The sequence below is a fragment of the Garra rufa genome, chromosome 7, assembly GCF_049309525.1.
Source record: "Garra rufa chromosome 7, GarRuf1.0, whole genome shotgun sequence".
NCBI lineage: Eukaryota > Metazoa > Chordata > Actinopteri > Cypriniformes > Cyprinidae > Garra > Garra rufa.
In genome coordinates, this window is record NC_133367.1 from 38,509,329 (window position 1) to 38,524,391 (window position 15,063).

Genomic DNA, 15,063 nt, shown 5'->3' on the forward strand with positions numbered 1-15,063 from the left:
TTTGTGTTCTGCTGAGGAAACAAAGTCACCTACATCTTGGATGCCCTGGGGGTAAGCAGATAAACATCAAATTTTCGTTTTTGGGTGAACTATCCCTTTAACTACATGACACTACTGTAGGCTAATGTGTCTGCTGCTGTTTTTGTACTTTTTAATGAAACGTTCATTAAAATGCATAATATCAGACTTTTCCTCAACTTCATTTTAGGAAAACATCAATCATTAATAAATTAAAGAAATCAAGGGTTGCACCCGAAAGCTGAAAAAATGCTGAATTCGGGAGATGCACTCCAAGGAGGGCATCAAGGCATGTCCGAATGCAATGTCAGCTTCACTTCCTGTCTCCTGAGATGCCTTCATCTGATTGATTTTTGAAGGCAGCATAGATGTATCCTTTGCTGCCTTTGATATCCCACAATGCTGTGCCCTCCATTCTGTGATGAGCTAAAAAATGTGGTCTGAAAGTTGCATTTGGTGGTCAGTTTGTGTGTAAATATATGTTTTTGATTATTCAATTAGACTTTAGTTAACATTTATTTAATAAAGTTCTTGTCATCTAACAAGCTCATGCTAATGCACATATAGCTTATGTGTACCAAATGTATTTGCGTACTACTAACTGTTCACTACTGCAGATGAATGTTGAATCTAAAGTCATAAACCCCATCATTACACATACTGTACTGGAAGCCCTTATCAAATGATCACCAACCTGTGCATGTGTCCCTTCACAAAGAGTATACTGACCTCTAGTGGGAGGAGCGTAAAATGTGAGGACAAAAAAAAACGTTTATTGAAACATATGAGCCACATATTAAGTTTTTTTGGATGCTTTAGAGCATTTTGAATGTGAAATTAACTGCTGCGCCAAGGTGAAAATTGGGAGAACTGAGTAAGAAGTTTACAAAAAGTGGATTGCTTTGTATCCTGATAACAGATACCATTGAGTCAATTGACTCGATAGAAAGGTACACTATGATTTCGAGAATGGTTTTCTATTGTGTTGGTGCAGGTGGCTGCACAGAACGGACACTGAACCCAGCAACATTGACAGAGATGATCCATCAGAATCTCATCTTTCCTGTCCATCTGTTCCAGGTTTGATGGAAATGTATCTGTCCGGAATTTATGCTGTATTTCAGATGATATTTCTATGACCTTCTGCTGCAGGAGCACAAATTGTTTATTCAGTAAAGCATCCCAGAACTCAAAACACTGAAAAAGGGTCAGAGCTCCATAAAGTGAGTAATGAAAATGATTGATTGACTATGAACATTTTAATTAATTATAATAGAAATACAGTGATTGATGCAACACTACATAAAAACTAAATCAAAACAGAGGTTGAGAAAAACACAGAAACATGTAGTCATTCAGCAGGACCCACACACACACACTGATCTTAATGTCTATATGAGGATTTATTGCACACATTTATTCTGACATATTTCGCTGACAGAAATTCAGCTGCAGTATCATGAAGAAAAATAGACTTCATAACATCTCACTGTGATGTATCATCCAGCTCAAAGCATTATGGTTAGAATCTCTCATCAATCTATTCTGATTTATCAACACAGTTTGTCAGTTTAACTGATGATCCTTTATGAACATTAAACCCAGAATAGAGCGGCTGAGTAAATGTGGTTTGGACTGTATGGATGAGGCTTATTGTGTCAGAGACGTTGTAGAAGGACAGAGTTCCTGCACTGTGATCCACATACACTCCTATTGTACTACTGATGGACTCAGGGAGGTCAGTCCGTATGTTATTGTGTCTGAATGAGCAACTGTAGGGAGAGCAGAACAAACTCCAGGACTGATCATTATATCCAAACCGACAGGTTCTACACCTCCCCTCCCTTCCTGATGATGCTCTTATATGACACTGATATACACACACCATTTTCTCGACTCCACTCCAGCTCCCAGTAACAGCGTCCACACACTCGCTCTCTACACAACACCTGAGACCAATAATTAAATCTGTCGGGATGATCAGGATATGGCTGAACTGTGCGAGTGACAGTAATCACTCTGTTGCTCTCAGACAGACAGAAGTAATTATGTGCTGTGTTCGGATCCAGAGTGAGCTGATGGGAATCTGATAAAACACATCAGAATCAGGAATTATGAATCTGTTTGATCTTTTCATACAGCTGAACTCTTCATGTTCAGTGTATCATCAGTGTTTCAGTACAGATGACCAGATATCCTGTGCAAATAATCATTTACATCATCAATTATAAAACTCTTCTTTCAGCTTTTACAGGAAGAACATCAACACACTCAGTGATTTTTTTCTGCTTGTTTTATTACTGACTTACATTGTAAGAAGTCATTCCTGGTCGAGGGAGAAAAGTTGGTGAATGTGACTGTGGAAATCAACAGACATGAACAGTGTGATTCTCATTATCCTGCATCCATCTTAAGACATTTCTAACATCATCTGCTCCATGATATGCGATGATGATGGATTCATTTCTGAGAGCAAAGTAGCAAATGAATCCAGGATTTTACCTCTGTCTGAGATCTTCTGGAGCTCCTCTTTTGCAGAAATCCTCCAGCTTGTCTCTCAGCTGAAGTACAGATTCTCTCAGACCATCAGAAGAGAAGAGAGAACTAAAGGAAGTGTAATTACCATCTCTAGATTCAGAATGTGCTGAGAGAGACTGGAAACTCTACCGAAAACAGAAATCAAAATTCATTAGCTCCACACTTCACCCAATAACCTGCACCAACATCAGATTTGTGCGACTCTTATTGACTTGACTGATCTTTAGTAACTCACCTCAATCCAGCACTTTTACAGAATCAGCGTTATATTCTCATTAAATCTACAGATTCTAGCCTTTGCCATTAACCCCTTAACTGTCACCCCCATTTTTAAAAATAGGCATAAAAGTGCACTATTCAAACTTCAATTGTTGTTATTCATGAACAGTTTGGAATACAGATTGTAAAAAGTTGTGATTCTAAAAGATCGTAATGTATTTTGTAATATGACACCGCTAAGGGGGAGGAAAACGATTTTAAAGTACCATTTCCATGGTAACGCAATGTCCGATTTCAAAATGGTTTCCAAATGATGATTCTTGAGCTTCTAAGCTTTCAAATGATATATAATTTATGATGGTTACTAAAACATTTGATAGAAAAAAAGGACAACGGAAAAAAGAGCGCCAAGCGTCCCACAGGTGTATGTGAACTTTCTAGGAAATGGTTTGGATGATAAAACAATTGCTTAAAGGCACAATATGTAATTTTTCGCCGCGACGCTTGATGACGCAATTACGGAGTGTAGAACGATGGGAAATGTGTTTTCACAAATCATGTTCATGGATGAGATACTGTCTTTTTTGCCTACCAATCTTATTGAGTATCACTGGAAGAAGTTATTGTAGATAGTGTTTGAAGAGGCACTCGTCCTCTAACAGAGAACTGCTTAACTTTACACTTAGGATGTACTCACACTAGGCACAATTGCCTTGAACCGAGCCTGAGCGCGATTACTCCCGCTGGCCGCGCACTCAAACTCCGGCCGAAACACACTTACGTACGATATAACGGAGAAAATAACTTTTTCTAATATTCTACCTAATAATTAATAATAATTCATCTATGCCGTTCATTGATTTTCACTTGTATGTGTTCATCATTTCCTGTTCATCAATAAGGAGAGAACCAGACCCATTATAAACTTAAATATACTTTACTGAATTAAATTATTTGAAAAGTGTTGTGTTGATAATTATAGGATACATTTGTAGACACAGAATTGTATTTGTTTTGTGCTCCGACGCGGTTAGCACTTAAACTATGCGTACCGCGCCCGAGCCCAACCAAACTGCTCTCTGACCCACCTCTTCCAGCCGGGACAGGGCCAGCTAAACGAACCGCGCCCGAGTGCGGCACGGGGCACTTACACAAGTCAAACGAACCGGGCTTTGGGCACGGTTTAAAACGTCTAGTGTGAGTATACTGACATAATGACATACTGGTCATTTATTTCACCCGTACGTTTGCGCTTCACAGAACGTGCAGGCAAAGCATAATCATGATCCATAACTATGTTATTGATTGAGGTATAAATACTAATATAAACGATATAAATATAAAATATAATAGTATCGATCAAGACTAGCTACTACTTTTTCTCTCTTCTTTGCTTCTGTTCCCCTTTGTAGAGAAACTAGAGGGGTCAGAGGTTATATGACGCCATAGATGGGCGACAAAACGGAAATAAAGAAACGGCCCGTGTCTTCGAATTAAACTATAAATTTCTCCGGATTTGAAAGTTCGTGGAAACTGTCGGGATAATGTAAGTACACAACTAAAAAATATATATAAAATAGATATAGTGAATTTTGCTATTTTTAAAGCTGAAAAATTACATATTGTGCCTTTAACAACATCTAACATCTTACATTTTTAGAGTAGCCTTACCAACACTGGAGGTACGTGCGTAAAACAGTTTTGTCTGTTGCACATTATGGTTATTAGTTTCCACATTTTACTTGAAAAAATTACTTATTTAATTAAAAATAAAAACAACTCAAAGATAAAGATAAAGACACTCCCATTTACCACAGGAAATAATATGGCATTGCCTAATCATCTGATCCATAGCACTCCATACCTCTGCATGAGGGGGTTGTTCTTGTCTCTAGCTTGGTGATGTGTGGCCTCTCCCCAACTGGAGTCTGACACCATGTCTACACTGGACATAAAAATTGTTGTGTCGCGCTGCAAAAGCAACAAAGCAAAGCAATGCAATTCATTTAACCTTTGTGTCAGTGTGTCATTATAGAACAAGGCACGAGTGTGCTGTCTGGGATTTGCTGTGATGCATCACACCACATCCAGTGTAGACAGCATCACTAGTTTCACAAGTTCATACTTATAATAAAAAGAGTAAAGGTTGCATGTATTTGGCGTGCTGTCTGAGGGGAGGGCTCAGAGTTAGGAATTTTGTCCTGAACCCTGAGTACCCCTAAAAAGCTACTGAACCAAAGACAGCCACCCAACGTTTGGTGGGCTGAGAGTTCACTCAACCTCTGAAGGGAGTAGATCACAGCACCGAGTGGACGGGCCCTACCATCTGATGGACGAGGAACACCATAATTTGGGACACCAATTAAGCAGGGCTCACGTCAATTCTTAAGGAGAGATGCTCACAGCGTCAGACGGTGAGCCCTACCGACTAATAAATCAGGAGCAGTGTTTTTTGGGGCGACTCTGCTAGCTGATGGACAAGGAGCAGCATGATTTGGGAAGCCAGATTGGGAGGAATCACACAACATCTTGATGAGTTGCCAGTTGGGAGGGCTTTTGCAGAGGCTGAGGCTGAAGGTATCATATGGGTAAGCCTCGCCGGTAGTTGTTTGACCAGAAGGCTTTTGCAGCATATCACAGGAGTTCAATACTCATGGATTTGGACAAGTAACCCACGCCGGCAGTTGGAACGCTTTAATGAGTTCAATTAGCAGTCATTACATCACCTGATCTGATGCTGCATTCACGCCACATTGTAATTCCGAGATGACAACACGTGACATTCTTCTCTGAACTATGTTTTCTATGGCAGCACTATCAATGCCAAAGCCCTCACATGCTCCTGAACTTGTAATTACAACATGTAATTGTTTTGATGTATAAATACACGAAAATATATTTAATAATGATTTCATTATCAACTTTTTTTCCTCTATTGGTTTTTATTAATTAACTGACACAACACTGATTTATATATGATTTCTTTATTTTAATGATAAAATGCAAACATTGTCTTTGAATGCAGAATGATTCTCCATTGGCTGAATGATTCAGATGATCCAGAGTCACTGTGGTGCTTGTGAGGCTGAGATATGAGCAGTGGCCACTGCTATACATGCTCTGGAGGATTCACAGTAACACACACACACACACACACACACACATGTTGGGTTTACATGTTTTATGGGGACATTCCATAGGCGTAATGGTTTTTATACTGTACAAACCGTACTTTCTATGGCCCTACACCTTCCCTACACCTAAACCTAGCCCTCACAGGAGATTGTGCACACTTTTACTTCATCAAAAAAACTAATTGTGCATGATTTATAAGCCTGTTTCCTCATGGGGACCTGAGAAATGTCCCCACAAGGTCAAAATCTACTGGTATTCCTATCCTTATGGGGACATTTTGTCCCCACAACGTGATGAATACCAGGTACACACACACACACACACACACACACACACACACACACACACACACACACTGTCTCTCTTTTGTGACACTACATTAAAAAAACGAAATAAACACAAACAGAGTTTAAGAAAAGCACAGAAACAAAAGGTCACTCAGCAGGACTCTCTCTCTCTCTCTCTCTCTCTCTCTCTCTCTCTCTCTCTCTCTCTCTCTCTCTCTGTCACTTCCGGTGTGTGAGCGTGAGCGTGAGCGTGAGTGGTGAACTGCAAGTGAGTTTATTTTCTTCTTTCTTTCTTTTATTGTTTTTTTTATTTTTTGTTGTTTGAGTTTTTGTTTTTTTTCGGGCCGAGTGCTGTCCGTTTGGAAGCATGTCGGCCCCACGCGTGCAGGTTTTAAACACACTCACACGACGCCATGCAGTTAAAGTGGTGTCTGCGGTGGGTGTGGAGGAGTGTTGTCTTGCTATCGGTGATGTTGTTGGTCATGAGAGTGTGTTATCTGCCGCTAGAATGAACAGTGCTATGGTGGTGTTTTTAGATAGCGTGGATAAAGCCAATGAAGTAGTTGAAAACGGAATTGTTATCAATGGTGAATTTGTCCCTGTTCTCCCCCTGTCAACGCCGGCAAAAAAAGTTACTCTCTCCAATGTTCCACCGTTTATTAGCAACGAGATATTAACACAGGCTTTATCTCGTTATGGAAAACTGGTATCCCCTATCAAAATGATGTCTATTAACAGTGAGTCACCTCTGTTAAAGCATATTGTCTCTTTCAGGCGTTTTGTTTATATGATCTTTCATAATGATGAGGAGCTTGATGTGACACTAAGTTTTCGCGTTGAGGAATTTGATTACGCGATTTATGTGACGACAGCTAAGTTTAAGTGTTTTGGATGTGGACAGCCCGGACATTTACTGCGTAATTGTCCCGCTAAAAATGTTGAGAAAGAAGCTGAAACAGTTGTGAATGAAAATGTGAATGAGAATGTGGAAGATGTGGCCGGTGTGTCTGAAGCGGTGTTACCCGAGGCGGTTCTAACTGTAGCGGTGACGGATATGAATCCTCCCGCTGAGACTGAGACTGACGCTGGGTCTTCATCACATCAGACTCCATGCACTACACAAATTGACTGTAAAGATGTTGGAGCTAATGTACAGATCAGGGATGATGTGTATAATAATAATAGCGTGAGTATAGAGGATAACCAAGTATGCATGGAAGTTAATTGTGAGACAGTGGGTGAAGAACAAACGGGTTTTAAAATTCCCCTCAAAAGAAAGAAAAATAATAAAACAAATGCTGCTAAAATAGTTCGAAAATGTGAAGAGCAGGAGGATCAGGATACTGTGAGTGATGGAGAGTCATCTGACTCGAGTGTGGCACTCTCACAAAGTGATTTTGCTGGGCGAAACTATGATTTAGATGATATTAAATTATTTCTTAGATCAACTAAGAATAAGAGAGGTGTGTGTGTGAAGGAATATTTTCCTGATCTGCAGCAGTTTGTTGACAAATCCAAAAGTTTAATGGGAGAGGGGTACTTTACAAATAAAGAAATGTACCGATTAAAAAAAATTGTGAAAAATACTCGTGACATGCTGACTAACGAAGCAGTTTAATAGTTTAATGGGAAGTTTTTGGGGGTTTTTTTCTTTGTTTTTTTGGTTATTTTATTTTTTGATAGCCATGAGTGAAGTACACATGGCTACGCTGAATGTTAATGGTGTAAGAGATGTTAGAAAAAGAGCAATGTTGTTTGAAATAATTTCACAGAAGAATATTGATGTGGTGTTTTTACAAGAAACCCATAGTGATTTTAATAATGTTGTTGACTGGGGGAAGGAATTTAATGGTATTTCTGTTTTAAGTCATAACACAACTATGAGTGGGGGGGTTGGTATTTTATTTACAAAAAAATTTTCTCCTGTGTCATATGATGTTGAAGAGGTCGTCAAAGGTAGACTTTTAAAGGTCAAAGCTGTCTTTGAGAATTATGGTTTTATTTTTGTTTGTGTGTATGCTCCTACTGTGCCAGTAGAGAGATTGTTGTTTTTGGAAACTTTGTGTCAGACCCTTCAAAACTGTGATTCTGAAAGTTTTTTCATTCTTGGTGGGGACTTTAATTGTACTGAGCTTGATCTTGACAGGAATCACATTGAGCCGCATTTGGCTTCACGAAAACGACTTACGCATATTATAAGGAAATACGAACTGTGTGATATATGGAGGTCTTTTAATGGGAATGATAGACAGTATACATGGACACATTCAAGGGATAATGTTATATCATTGGCTAGGCTCGATAGATTTTATTGTGTTAAACATCAATTGAGTATTTTTAGTAAATGTTACATTACACCTTCAGGTTTTACAGATCATAGCATGGTTAATTGTAAATTGTTTTTAAGTTTAATAAAACCAAAGAGTTCTTACTGGCATTTTAATGCTAGTTTATTAAATGATGTTTTTTTTAAGGAATCTTTTAAGTTTTTTTGGGAGGTTCACAAAACAACAAAGTCTTCTTTTAAATCTTTACAACAGTGGTGGGATGTGGGTAAGGTAAAGATAAGGCAGTTTGCTCAGCAGTATACTCTCAATGTTACAAAGGAGTTGACTCATTCGTTGGAAAGTTTAGAGAAAGAAATAGTTGAGCTTCAACATGTTGCACAATCTACTGGCGAGGTACATTTTTTAAAAATGTGTTTTAAGAAGAGGGCACAGCTGTCGGATCTGTTAGGTTACAAGGCACAAGGGGCTCTGGTCCGTTCACGTTTTCAAAATGTGGATCAGATGGATGTACCATCAAAATTTTTTTTTAATTTGGAAAAAAAGAATGGGCAGAGACGTTGTATTCATGCGCTCCGTTCTGAGAATGGTGTGTTATTATCGGATTCTGCGGATATCCGACAAAGAGCAGTTTCTTTTTACCAGAATCTGTTTGGAAGTGAGCTCAAGTTAGGAAGGCTTGAGGGGAAAACTACGTTCCTAGACGGGTTGCCTAAAGTGTCGGAGGATGCAAATAGCATCCTGGAAAAACCTTTGACTCTGGGTGAAATGTATGAGGCCCTGCAAAGTATGGAGTCTGGGAGGGCACCTGGAATAGATGGTCTCCCAATTGAATTCTATAAGGTTTTCTGGATGGAGTTGGGTGATGATCTGCTGGAGGTGCTCAGTGATAGTTTGTTAGAGGGCAGGCTGCCATTGAGCTGCCGAAGAGCAGCAATCACCCTACTACCTAAGAAAGGGGACCTTACAGAGATAAAAAACTGGCGACCCGTCTCACTCCTCTGCAATGAGTATAAAATACTCTCAAAAATTATAGCAAATAGATTGGCTGGTGTTTTAAATCAGGTAATCCATCCGGACCAGACCTACTGTGTCCCTGGCAGATCCATTTTTGACAACATTTCTTTTATTCGTGACACTTTTTATGTTTCCAAGTTGTTAAATATAGACTGTGGTTTAATATCGTTGGATCAGGAGAAGGCTTTTGATCGAGTCGAGCACTATTATTTATGGAGTGTTTTATCAGCTTTTGGTTTTAGTGATAAATTTATTAATATGATTAGAGTACTTTATTGTGACATTGAGAGTATGCTTAAAATAAATGGTGGTTTATGTGCTCCATTCAAGGTCTATAGGGGTATAAGGCAAGGTTGCCCATTATCTGGTATGCTGTATTCTTTGGCGATTGAGCCATTACTTGTACAAATAAGAAGTAAATTGTGTGGTTTGGTTTTACCTGTTGGTACAAAGAAATGTTGTGTTTCAGCATATGCAGATGATGTTGTTGTTTTAATTAACAGACAGAGTGATGTACAGGTTTTGCTTAATTTAATTGATGATTTTAAAAGTGCTTCCTCTGCTAAGATAAATTGGAGTAAAAGTGAAGCTGTACTGCTGGGTCAGTGGACTGCAGGAGTGCCTCGGCTCCCTGATGGGTTGACCTGGAGTAGAGGGGGTATCAAATATTTGGGAGTACAACTGGGAGATGACGACGTGATGCAAAAGAACTGGGATGGGGTTCTGGAAAAAGTTAAAAGTCGACTGGAGAAATGGACATGGTTACTGCCCAATATGTCGTATAGAGGACGAGTCCTTGTTCTGAACAATTTAGTGGCCTCTTCACTCTGGCATAAGATGGCCTGCGTTGATCCTCCTCCTCACCTTTTAGCTGAGATTCAAGCAGCAATGGTGAACTTTTTTTGGGATGGTTTGCACTGGATCCCACAAAGTGTTCTTTTCCTCCCTAAGGATGAAGGTGGTCAGGGTTTGATTCATCTACAGAGCAGATGTGCAGCTTTCCGTTTACAATTCATACAGAGACTCCTTGATGGCTCGATCAATTTCAGTTGGCGGGCCGCATGTTGCACTCTTCTGCGTTCGGTTGGTGGTTTTGGACTGGACAAACCCCTCTTTCTAATGGATGCTACGAGATTAGAATTGTCAGGACTACCAACATTTTATAAAAATCTTTTTAAAGTGTGGGGTTGTTTTCGTGTACAAAAGATTGAGAATTATCACTCTGTTTACTGGTTGCTGCAGGAGCCTTTAATTGCTGGGGCTCGAATGGATGTCACAGCACATTTTAACTTACCTGGAGTGAGTTATGCACTACAGAAGTCCAAACTGGTTACCTTGGGTTTGCTTTTGAATGTAGCGGGACCTGATTTTAAGAAGGTGGATGCTGTTTCTAAGTTTTTGGGTTTTAAATCTTTTCGTGTACTTACCCAGTTTTTAAATAAGCTTAAGGATTGCTTTACAATTGATGAGGAATATTTATTGAAAGAGTTTTTTACAGGGGCTGATATGTCTGATGCTAATGATCTGTTTCCTTGTATAACTGTTCTGCCAAGTTTTGATGAAAACACAAGTTTCTTTTTAAAACATTGTGAATATTTGACAACGGATTTTCTGACATGTGATGGAAAAAAACTGTATCGAATATGTGTTTTGTTTTTTAATAGGAAATCTTTGGAGGAGAGAATTGATTCTCCTTGGCGATCTTTTTTTAAGCTTAGTGACGAATGTAAACCTGAATGGAGATCTATATATAAACCACCATTATCAAAGAGAGTAGGGGATTTACAGTGGAGAATACTCCATGGTGCGATTGCTGTAAATTCTTTTGTTTCAAAGTTAAACTCTGATGTTAATTCGGTTTGTCCCTTCTGTGATCAAAGGGAGACTATTTTTCATGTCTTTTTACTTTGCTCTAGGTTAAAACTCTTGTTTCTCAAGCTGAGCGATTTATTTGAGAGGTTTAATGAAATGTTCTCTAATGAGATTTTCATTTTTGGTTTTAAGTATTTGCAACCTAAACGTTTTAAATGTCAATTGCTAAATTTTATATTGGGTCAGGCAAAAATGGCTGTTTATGTTAGCAGAAAGAACAAGATACTACAGCAGTCAAGCGATGATGTTATGGTCTGTTTTCTAACGTTGATAAAATCGAGAATTCTTATTGATTTTCGTTTCTATAAAGCCATGAATGACTTGTCTATTTTTGAACAGATATGGTGTGGGTACGATGCTTTGTGTACAATATATGAAGGAGAATTATTTTTTTCTGTGTGATGTTACGGGTGTTTTCTATTAATTGATGTTGTTGTAAATAATGGATTGTTTATTGGTGAGAAAAAAGTGTTTTTAATTGTGGGATTAATTTATTGTTAAATAAAGCGCTTCTAAAATTCAAATTCTCTCTTTCTCTCTCTCTCTCTCTCTCTCTCTCTCTCTCTCACACACACACACACACACACATAAACTGACTTTACTGTCTATATGAGCATTTTTTACACACATTTATTCTGACATGTTATTTATTCTGACATGGTATGCTATTTCACTAACAGTATTTCAGCTGAAGTACGTCTAAAAGAAAAAAGAAGAGACTGACTCTTAAGATCTCACTCTTACTGATTTATCATGCAGCTACAAGCACTATGGGTAGAATCTCTTCTCTGATTCATCAGAAGTGCTTCACAACATCAGTTTTACTGTTGATCCAGATCTAAACCCAAACCCAGGATAGAGTGGCTGAGTGAATGTGGTATGGACTGTGTGGATGAGGCTCATTGTGTCAGAGACATTGTAGAAGGATAGAGTTCCTGCACTGGGATCGACAAACACTCCTATTCTCCTGCTGATGGGCTTCACAGGGAGAGCAGTACGTAACTTATTGTGAAAGAATGAATATCTAGAGGGAGAGCAGTACAAACTCCAGGACTGATCATTACATCCGAACAGACACTCTTTATCCTCTCCCTTCCTGCTGATACTCTTATACGACACTGATATACGCACACTATCATTTCCACTCCACTCCAGCTCCCAGTAACAGCGTCCACACACACTCTCTCTACACAACACCTGGCGATACACATCAAATCTGTCAGGATGATCAGGATACGACTGGATAGTGTGAGTGTGACTAATCACTCTGTTGTCCTCAGACAAAAGGAGGAATTTATGCACTGTGTTCGGATCCAGAGTGAGCTGATGGGAATCTGATGGAGGTAAGACAAATTAGAATCAGGAATTATGAATCTGGTATTTTCATATAGCTAAACTCTTCATATTCATTGTATCATTGTATCAGTGTCTCAGTAGAGATTACCATATATCCTGTGCAAATTGTCATTTACATCATCAAATATAAAACTCTTCTTTCACCTTCTACAGGAAGAACATCAACACATTTTTGTTTGTTTTCTAACACACTTACATTGTAGGAAGTCGTTCCTGGTTCTGCGAACAATGTTGGTGAATGTGACTGTAGAAAAAAAACACACATGAACAGTGTGATTCTCATTATCCTGCATCCATTCCTAAGAGATTTCTAATATGATGTTCTGCATGATATGAGATAATGATGGACTCATTTCTGAGAACAGATGAATCCAGAACTTTACCTCTGTCTGAGATCTTCTTGAGCTCTTCTTTGCAGAAATCTCCCAGTTTGTCTCTCAGCTGAAGTATAGATTCTCTCATACCTTCAGAAGTGAAAAGAGACCTGAAGGAATTGTCATTTACATCTGTAGATTCAGGAGGTGCCGAGAAAGACTGGAAAATCTACAGAAAAAAGAAACGAAAACTCATCAGGTCCACACTTCACCCAGTCACCAACATCAGATTTATGTGACTCTTGACTTGACTGATCTTTAGTAACTCATCTCAATCTAGCATTTTCACAGCAGTGTTATTCCTCTCATATTAATTACATTCCATTTAATCTACAGGTTTTAGCATTTGCCACTTACACTATATTTGAATTTTCTTGGAAATAGTTTGGATGATAAAACAATTGCTAGATGAAAATATATGTCCATCTAACAGCTCAAGCACATCAGTGGAGTCTCATTGTAGGGCTGAGTAGATTTGCTAAGGAAAAGCAGCCCAAAGACCATCATTTATAACTTTAGATTTGTTAGAGACACTGAGATTTATTATTGATAATTGCTAATATACAGACTGCTTTATGTTTGGAGTCTTCCTGGACAGATTTTATCAGGATTGAGTTTGACAGTTAAATGCATTTTCTAGAACAGGGGTGTGCAAACTTATATATACTGGGTTGACAATAGCAGTGGCTTCAGTTGTGTTGATGTAAAAATCTGTAAATTATTTACCAACCTTGTTTTTAAAGGGTAAAATTGTAAGAATTATAATAGCTATGGTATTTAGTCTATTAACACATTTATTTTGTATAAATAAAAAATGCAAAAAAACTGCATAACAAAAATATATTTGGCCTATATTTCATCACAAAAATGCTGATACTCAAGTGTTTAAAAATTTGATAATAATAACAATAAACATGTTTCTTGAGCAGCAAATCAGCTTAATAGAATGGTTTCTGAAGGATCATGTATACACTGAAGACTGGAGTAATGATGCTGATTTATTTTAAATTTAGCTTTGATCACAAGAATAAATTACATTTTACAATATATACAAATAGAGAGCAGTTATTTTAAATCGAAAAAAAAAAAAAAAAAAAAACATTTCACAATATGAGCATAGGAGACATCTAAACATCTACAGAACATTTCTGTTTCACAAAAGGTCCATTGTGGTGAAAGAAAGTTCTTCAGATTATAAAAAAGTAAGAAAGAGATGGTTCTTTAACCCTAATACCGTATTCACATTACAGCCCTTAATTCCGTGTTTGTGGACAAATGTGGGCACAGAGGTCTCAGGTGTGATCAAAAAATTTGTGTTCAATAAATGTTATATCACTATCTTCGATAAAATAAAATCTATCAATTTATGGTGTTTTATTTTGGGGGTATTTTTGAATTTATTTACCTCTAAAAGTACCATATTTTTTTATGTAAATCATGCTTATTTTTATGTTATATTTAATATTTAATTATCTTAATTTAAAAAAAAAATCATTCCAGTAAGTTCAGAGAGTTAAAACCTAAAGATGAAGTGACTGGCATCTGGTGTCTTATGTTAGTATAAAATTAACAAAAAACGTCTCGGGTTACTAATGTAACCTTAGTTCCCTGAGGGAACGAGACGCCGCGTCATGGAACGCTATGGGGAACGCCATTGGCGGGCCGCACTCTGAATCATGTCTACAACCAATGAACGACGGGGGTGACGTCACAGGCGCGGTGACGTCACCGTCCAGGAAGTATAAAGCACGTGCGTTTGAAGCCGGCGGCAGCTCTAAGGAATGAAGCGAGCGCCGCAGGGTGCGGGAATTATGGTCCGAGACGCGGCGTCTCGTTCCCTCAGGGAACTAAGGTTACATTAGTAACCCGAGACGTTCCCTTCCGGGAACTCGAGCCGCGTCATGGAACGCTATGGGGAACGAGACTACCAACGCTCCCATGATTACCAAACCCTGCGTAGTG

At 38.5% G+C, this 15,063-nt stretch overlaps 1 pseudogene; it reads right to left on the reverse strand.

Annotated features, from left to right (window-relative positions):
* Positions 1 to 12,178: 12,178 nt before the first annotated feature.
* LOC141338155 (NACHT, LRR and PYD domains-containing protein 3-like) overlaps positions 12,179 to 15,063 on the reverse strand; it is a 73,461-nt pseudogene continuing 70,576 nt past the window's right edge.